This window comes from Pseudopipra pipra, chromosome 1 (assembly GCF_036250125.1).
Source record: "Pseudopipra pipra isolate bDixPip1 chromosome 1, bDixPip1.hap1, whole genome shotgun sequence".
NCBI classification, from domain to species: Eukaryota; Metazoa; Chordata; class Aves; order Passeriformes; family Pipridae; genus Pseudopipra; species Pseudopipra pipra.
In genome coordinates, this window is record NC_087549.1 from 77,261,829 (window position 1) to 77,269,781 (window position 7,953).

Genomic DNA, 7,953 nt, shown 5'->3' on the forward strand with positions numbered 1-7,953 from the left:
GCTGGTCATTAGATGACTGCTGCTAAAGCCTAAAATCAGTCTTCTGATAGAGAAGTCTGGACAAAACCTGATGACACCTGAAGCTTTTGTGTTAGCCTAACACAATGCCTGTGTCCTGATACAAGAAATGTCAGAAAAACTCTAAAACTGAACAAAACAATAAAACAAATCAACCAACAAAACTCACAAAGACTTGTTGGGCCATGAAGGTACAGGTGAAACACTTTTTAAAATTTTAAGTCATCATCTACTTCATGGCGAGGTGTAAATTTACAAATTTACAAATCCTTGCCACAGATTTTGCAACATTAAACTGACCATATTTGTCACCAAAGTGAAGATTGGATGAATGTTTCATCACTTTGTAGAAACTGTGATGTGTGCCTTGCTTCAGTGGCAGAGAAAAATTGAATATGAGTGAGCAGTGTCCTGGCAGCCAGGAGAGCCAACCATGTCCTGAGAGGACATCAGGCCAAGCATCGCCAGCTTGTTGAGGGAGGGGATTGTCCCACTCTGCTCTGCACTGGTGTGGCCTCACCTTGAATATTGTGTGTAGTTTTGGGTACAACAATATAAGAAAGACACTAAACTATTAAGAGAGCATACAAAGGAGGGCAGTGAAGATGGTGAAGGACCTTGAGGGGAAACCATATGAGGAGTGGCTGAGGTCACTTCCTTTAAAATCAGCCTGGAGAAGAGGAGACTGAGGGGAGACCCCATTACAGTCTTCAACATCCTCGTGAGGGGAAGGGGGGGCAGGCACTGATCTCTTCTCTGTGGTGACCAATGACAGGACCAGAGGGAATGGCCCGAAGTTGTGTCAGGGGAGGTTTAGGTTGGATATTAGAAAAAGCTTCTTCACCCAGAGTGAGGTTGGGTGCTGGAACAGGCACCCCAGGGAAGTGGTCACAGCACCAAGATTGACAGAGTTCAAGAAATGTTTGGACAATACCGTTGCCTATAAGAAAATTCAGGGAGAAAAAAAACTCTGAGGCAATTAATTTTGGAGGTGAGATAAGGAAAGAGTTTTAATTTGTACCTCTGAGGCATAAGGTTACAACACGTGTGCACCCCCCCGTGGACAGATGGTACAATTTATAATACTGCTTGTCCAATCCCAGATTTTGTCCACCCACTGGCTTTTGCCCTGGACCACCCTTGACCCTCCCTGGGGAATTGAGGCGAGGGTCTTTTCGGGACCCTCTTTTCATCAATCATCATCTTCTTCAGAGTACAAGGGGTACATGGTCACCCAGTTCTTGACTGTACTTTTGCGGTTCAGGCCAGGATTAGATGTCCTCAAATAGAAGAGGCCTATCTTAAAGAGACACTAAACATTTCTACTGGAATTCAGGGGATATTGATATGGGGAATTGGGGTAAGAGGGTTGTAGTTACAATGCTAAGGGTAAGGGAATAAGGGCTGCTGCTTCTAAATCTACTTCTACTATATAACTAATTATAAAGCTTATAAAATTGGGAAAATCAAAAAACCAGATGGATCTTAGGGCATCAATACTCTCAGGCACATGGTGTGACTATTGGGGATGGTCCTGTGAAGGGCCAGGAGTTGGACTTGATGATCCTAGTGGATCCCTTGCAACTCAGCATATTCTGTGATTCCCTAATTCTGTAAGCGGTTATATGGGTGAGAGGAGAGCAGGGGTTATTATTTCCCTTTACTTTAGCTGGTCTTTCAACACCATCTCCCACAATTACTTTTTTTAAATCTGTTTTCACTGTAGGGTCTAAATAGCTGGACAGTAAGAGGGGTAGAAGATGGGATAGATGATTGTGTTCAGAGGGCACTCGTAAATGGGGTGACACTCAACAGATGCTGGTGACACGTGGAGTACAAAAATGATCTGTTCTGTTTAATGGATTTATCAGGGACTTGGAGAAGATTACAGAGGAAACAATTATCAAGTTTTCAGGTGACAAATGTAAAGTTCTTCCCTGGAGGGAACCAGTACAAGGACACTTCCTGGTGCCTGTCTGTCTATGAGCAACTCTTCTGGAGGAAGAAGGAAGAACCTGGGGACCTTGGCCAACAGAAGTCAGCAGTTTTCCCTGGACTACAGCATCCTGCATAGCATTCACAGGGATATAGCCACGACACTGAAATTAACTCATTTGGTCAAAGCATGGTGCTAATAACACCAAGGTCACAGGTTTGATCCCTGTGCAGGCCATTCACTTAAGAGTTGGGCTCGATGATCCCTGTGTGTCCCTTCCAACTCAGAGTATTCTGTGATTCTGTGAGATGGATATTTCCCCTCTGCTTGGCACCTGTGAAATACCATCCCCACCCCTCCCAGGAAAGGCATTGATAAGTTGAGTCAGGTTTGGCAGAGCGACCTCAAATTGGTCAGAGTTGGAGAAGTATTCCTGGGAGAAGAGGCTGAGGGACTGGGACTTGCTCATACTGAAGAAGAGGTGGCTTCACGATGAACTTAACAGCAGCCTCTCAGTACCTGTAAGGAGTTCATCAGAGACAAACTCAGGCTCTTTACAGTGGTACATGAAGGGAGGATGATAGGCAGTGGTCACAAGCTGAAACAGGTAAATTTTATTTAAATATAAGGGAAAACTTTTTCTCCTCAAGGGCATCAAGTATCAAAACAAATTTTACTAGTTTTTGACTGAGATTCTGTCCTTGGAGATGTCAATATGCAGTTGGATAAAGCCCTGGGCAACCTGGTCTGACCTCAAACCTCATGTTGCTATGAGCAGGAAGTTGGACCAGGAACCCGCTGAAGTAATTTTCAACCTGAAACTTTCTGTGACTTCTATGATCTACTGTCTGAAAGAACAGAACTAAAACATTATTTACAGATAGCAGTGTTACTAAACCATATATTGTTTAGCCAAAATCAAAATGATGTCCTTAAAATTTGCGTATAGAAAATATCTGTTGACATAGATACATTAGCGCCATGGAATTCTAGTGATAGTCTCCAAAATATGTGGTTTAAGACACGAATAAGACTTTCATATTATCTTCATTCACTTTAGAATGAAAAATACCTGAGAGTAGAGGTCAATGCATATTCATAGGTCATTTGTAAGGTTCTTATATCTGCTAATTCTCAAAAATGTTTGACATGTAGCTCTTGGTAATCTGGAACGTCTGTCTGTTGAGAACAAGATCTGAGTTTTTACAGTTCTCTTGGGTGCTGCTGTTAAGTAAAAGCATTTTTGCCACATGGATCATGCAGAACCAAGAACAGGTGATTTTTATACACAGATTTCAGCTTGTTACAGTTTTCTGGATTTACAGAACTAGAATTAAATATCCACAACTACTATTAGGATCTGTAGCTGTAGAACTATTACAGGCTAGGTATTCATTTGTCTGTGTGCCATTATTATGGAATCAAGGTATGATAATAACTAGATTACTACTGGCATAACCAAACAATCAGGTGTATGGGAGAAAAAAACTGTTATTACACCACCACATAGGAATCTACCCAAACTGATAAAATACATGAAAGTTCAACGTAGCTTCACAAATACATTTGCATATTCTGCAGCATGTAAAACATTTAAAAGCCTTCAGTAATCCTCAATAAATGAGGGTATTTATGATCTTTTGAGTTGAAAGTTATCGATGGTCAAGAAAATAATTGTTGCATTGAATTATTGTGTACAATAGTTAATTTCTGGCAGATATAAAAGGCGAGTACATTAGGCTGAGGTGGAACTCTTGAAATACTTTGCTTACGGGTAGGATTTATGTTGAAAGACAAATCAGTACTGTAAAATCTGTATATAATATTCTTAGTATAATGTAATTTATTTATGTGTGCAGAAATCTTATTCAGTCTATATCTAGTCAATCACAAACAGCAAGTCAGCAGTTCTTTCTTTCACAATTGTAGGCTGCAGGCCAATGTTGAATTCATGAGTCCACAGACTTAATAAGGAATAAGTCTGATTAGAATAACTGTGAAGTTTGGTTTTGGCTGTTCATTGTTGCAGACCACAGGGTAACCATGTCAGTGGAAAGAGAACAAGTAAGCACCCTGAGCTTCTTGTTCAATGCCAAGATTTGATCACAGGTACTGTGTTGATTCAAAATTTGCAGAAATTCTGCAAATTTTTGAGTAGCCTGTGCCCTAACAGTTAACACTAACCATCCACATGTTGAAGTTCCTTATATGTTTTAGGTACCTCACTCGTTTGCATAGAACATTTGTATGAAATTCTCCCTCTCAGGAGCTATGGAGAACATTATTAAAACAGGTGGGATTGGTAGCACATAGTTAAGTAGACAATAATACTGCAGATAGACACAGTATCAGTCTTCTACACTAGGGGTGACATTTATAATTAAACCTCAGAATAAACAAACAAAATAACTTGCAATACAAAACAACCTAGAAGACACTATGGTAGAGTGTATTACTGAGTAGACAGTACTGTGAGAGATTGCTAAATTTTGAACTGTAGTTGCTAAGGGTACAGATGGTTTTGTGTAAGAAGTCACATCTTTCTATTTAGTTTTCTTTGTTTAATACATATTAATTATTCAAAGAGGAGTAGGTGGAAGAAAACAATTTGTGCAAGGCTGACTGGTTTATTAAATCTAAGCTTCAGAATAGAGGTAACTGAAGATTTTGACCATTACTCGAGAATTTTGTTGTCCAATCTGAAGAGAAGAAGTTCAGTTTTGAGACTGGTTTTAGCTCTCGGTTTCATAAGTAGATTCATTTTCCTAAAATTAAGGGTCCAAAACCTACACTCAGATGCCACCATTTCCTCTCCTGTAATGGAGCGAAAATGATATTTCAAGAGAGAATAACTCATCCTGTCTTGTGATGAGGCCTCTGTGATATCACAGAGTTATTTCCCTGAGTTGTATTCTGGGTCCCTGCTGTTTTCTTAACAAAAATCCTGAACTAATTTTTTAATATTTCCAATAGTGCAGGTATTCCCAGATCAGTTCTCTAAATTCATTGTGTGTTAGTGTCTAGCAGTTGTTTAGCCTCAGCTCGTTATACTAAAGCAGTATAAACAGTAGCAGTAACATAATCTCAAAGAGTTCATCTTTAAGTTTCATGGTGGGAAAACTAAACCTTAAGTTCAGATGATGCCTCTCTGGTTTTCTTGCTAAGATAAGCCTGAAAGAGTAAACAGGTATAAAAAATCACTAGACCTGAAATGATTAATGTACAAAAGCTGGAGAGAGTGCAGAGGTAAAACACATGCACAATTACTTACAGACAGGGTATCAGTTACTATTGATAGCTGTGCTTGAAAAAATCACCTCCCTAAACTCACTGGAGGTGCTCAAGGAAGATGTGTACACTGAGGTGCGGTGGTGGCAGACTGTTGAAGGAGTGACCAAAAACTTATTAATTCTGAGGCTAAAACAAAGTATGCTTTGCTCATAGAACAGGACTCGGGATACAGTGTGCACTACATCACAACAGCTGTTGCCAGGGAGAAGCTTGTTCTTAAGAGGCAGAGACAGTATTGTGCTCCGTGTGAATACTACAGGGCTGACCAAGTATATTTCAGTGAACACATTTGCTAGCATTACATTTCTGTTGTCTGTGTGATAAAGTATGTAAAATAATGCAGCTTGAAAGAAACTAATGAGCAGGCACATGAACTGAATTACAAAGCAAATTTCAGGAAATAACTTCTTTCAAGCACAGGCAGAATTGGGTAATCAGTCACAAATGACAAAGGCAATATTGCTTTTCAGAGTATGTACTGCATTGCAGCACATAATTAACACCAAACGTTACAGAGCTCTGGAGGCAATTTTGTTACAGTCAGAGGAAAAGGAAAAAATGGTGATTTCAGACCTGGTTTGTGAACCTGAAATCTAATAGTATTTCTTCAGTGAAATAAGAACAAAAACAAACCAAAAAAAAAAAAGAATAAAGAGAATGCCTAGTCTCTTTGTGCTAGTTATCTCTCTTTGCAAGCTTACATGAAATAGTAATCCCTTCCAATTCTAATCTTAGAAATTTCTATAAACATTATAAGAGTACTCTGTCTTTCTTTAAAATTATTCTAGGCCATTTAAATGACAGTCTAAAATTTAAGAAAAATGCTTCGTTTTTTTCTTCATGTGGACTCTGACATTTGTCCAGTTACTTACCAGCTTGTTTCCTCGCTCAATGAAGAGATGTCCTCTGGAAAGCATCTCATTTTTAATAGCCAAACTTTTGAGAGGGGTTTTCCATCCTACTTATACGAGAAATTCACAACTTCAGAGAAATTAGAATATCTGACTCTAAGACAAACTACAGCCTAGAGGGTAGAGGGGTGAATTTCTCTAGTCTATTATTTCTTTAAATTTGTAATAGAAACTTAGATAAACACATGCCACATGAAGTTGGCCTTGAAATGGTGATGGTCTAAGAGTTCAAATAATTCAAACCATTCACAGTGTTCTTGTTGATATATGGCAGTATCTCAAATTTACAAAAATATCTAACTATCTACTGCAGAAAAAAAAAGTCTATTTTCTTCTACATTTAGTAGGCACCTAAATGTTAATGTGTGTTTATTTGTATATTAGGTTTATACTTAGACATGTATGTTTTTCCTCTCTTCACAGATGCAGCAAAGAAAGAAAATGTATTTAAAAGTTCTGTTTTATTATTTGTACAACTTGATTTGGATTTTTACACAAGAAAACTCTAGGATTTTTTCCTAATCTCTGCAAAACCTAAATCAAGTTGCAAATAATATTTACACCTTTTACTGATGACTCTTCTTCAGGCTCCATAACTAGATTTATGTTTTCACTCACCATTATCTACCTCTTGCTTCCACTTGTAATATTCTCTATGAATTTTCATGAACAAGATGCAAAGCAAAAAATAATATTTCATCATGAAATATTACTGTGTTGCTCTGTGGTGACAGAAACTTTCTATTAATTGTCTTTTACAATTAAAGATCTTTTATTTTATGAAAAATGTGTTTCCTACTTTCTTGAAACTTTAAAATAAAAAACCAGCCCTTGTAACAAAACAGAAAAAATGCCCATAAATTCTATCTTCTTTGACACCAAGAGATCTAACCAAAGATAATAAGAAACATATGGCAAATAGTGAGATTGCCAAAGTGCAAAGAACATAAAGACTGTTCTAGAATATCTGGATTTATATTTGCAGTATTGGGCAACTTGTCTTTTGGCATTTCTCTCACTCTCAACTCAATCTCTGTAAAATTTATAGAGAAGGTAGAAAATAATTTGAAATACTTTTGAGTAGCCAAAAGTTGAGTTGCTGAATTGCCAGAAAATATCCTACAAATGAATCTGTTACAGTACCTGTTAATAATAGGAAAAATAGTTAAAATCAAATTCTGAAGTTATTTTCTTTAAAACAGTAAACTGACTCTGTTACCAGAGGCTAGAGGTTTTTTCCTATATGTTAGCAGAATCTGACATCTCAAAATAAAAAGATCAAAATTTTACTAAACTCTGTGGTTGCTCAAACTTTATTTCAGAACTGTTTTGGGGTTTTTTTTGGTGGGTTTTTTTTCCCTTTGAGGTTTTTAATTATGCTTTTCAGAGAGAAATTCGTGGATACTAAAAAATAAAATAATAGAAAAAATAAAAATAAACCTTTTTCTAATTATATTAAGTAAAATAAATTATTTAATGAATATGAAGACATACAGGTAGAATCTCAAATTTTGCTACACTTCTTGCATTTAAAAAGATCCTAAAGATAACAGAATTAATGGGTCTTTTTCTTTTTTAGGAGATATCCAAAACCCTTCTAAAAGAGTTATGTTGTCAAAAGTTCCGTATAGCATTTTCAATAGTTAAGATAATAATTTGAATATTTTGAATAGTTAAGTGTAGTAAGAGAACTCCTCAGAATTGTATAGCTCTTACATTTTCATGTATTAGAAATTGGCCTAGATCTGTCTATTCATGTATCTGTTTTGAAGTATTTCAAATTCTTAGAATTTTAGG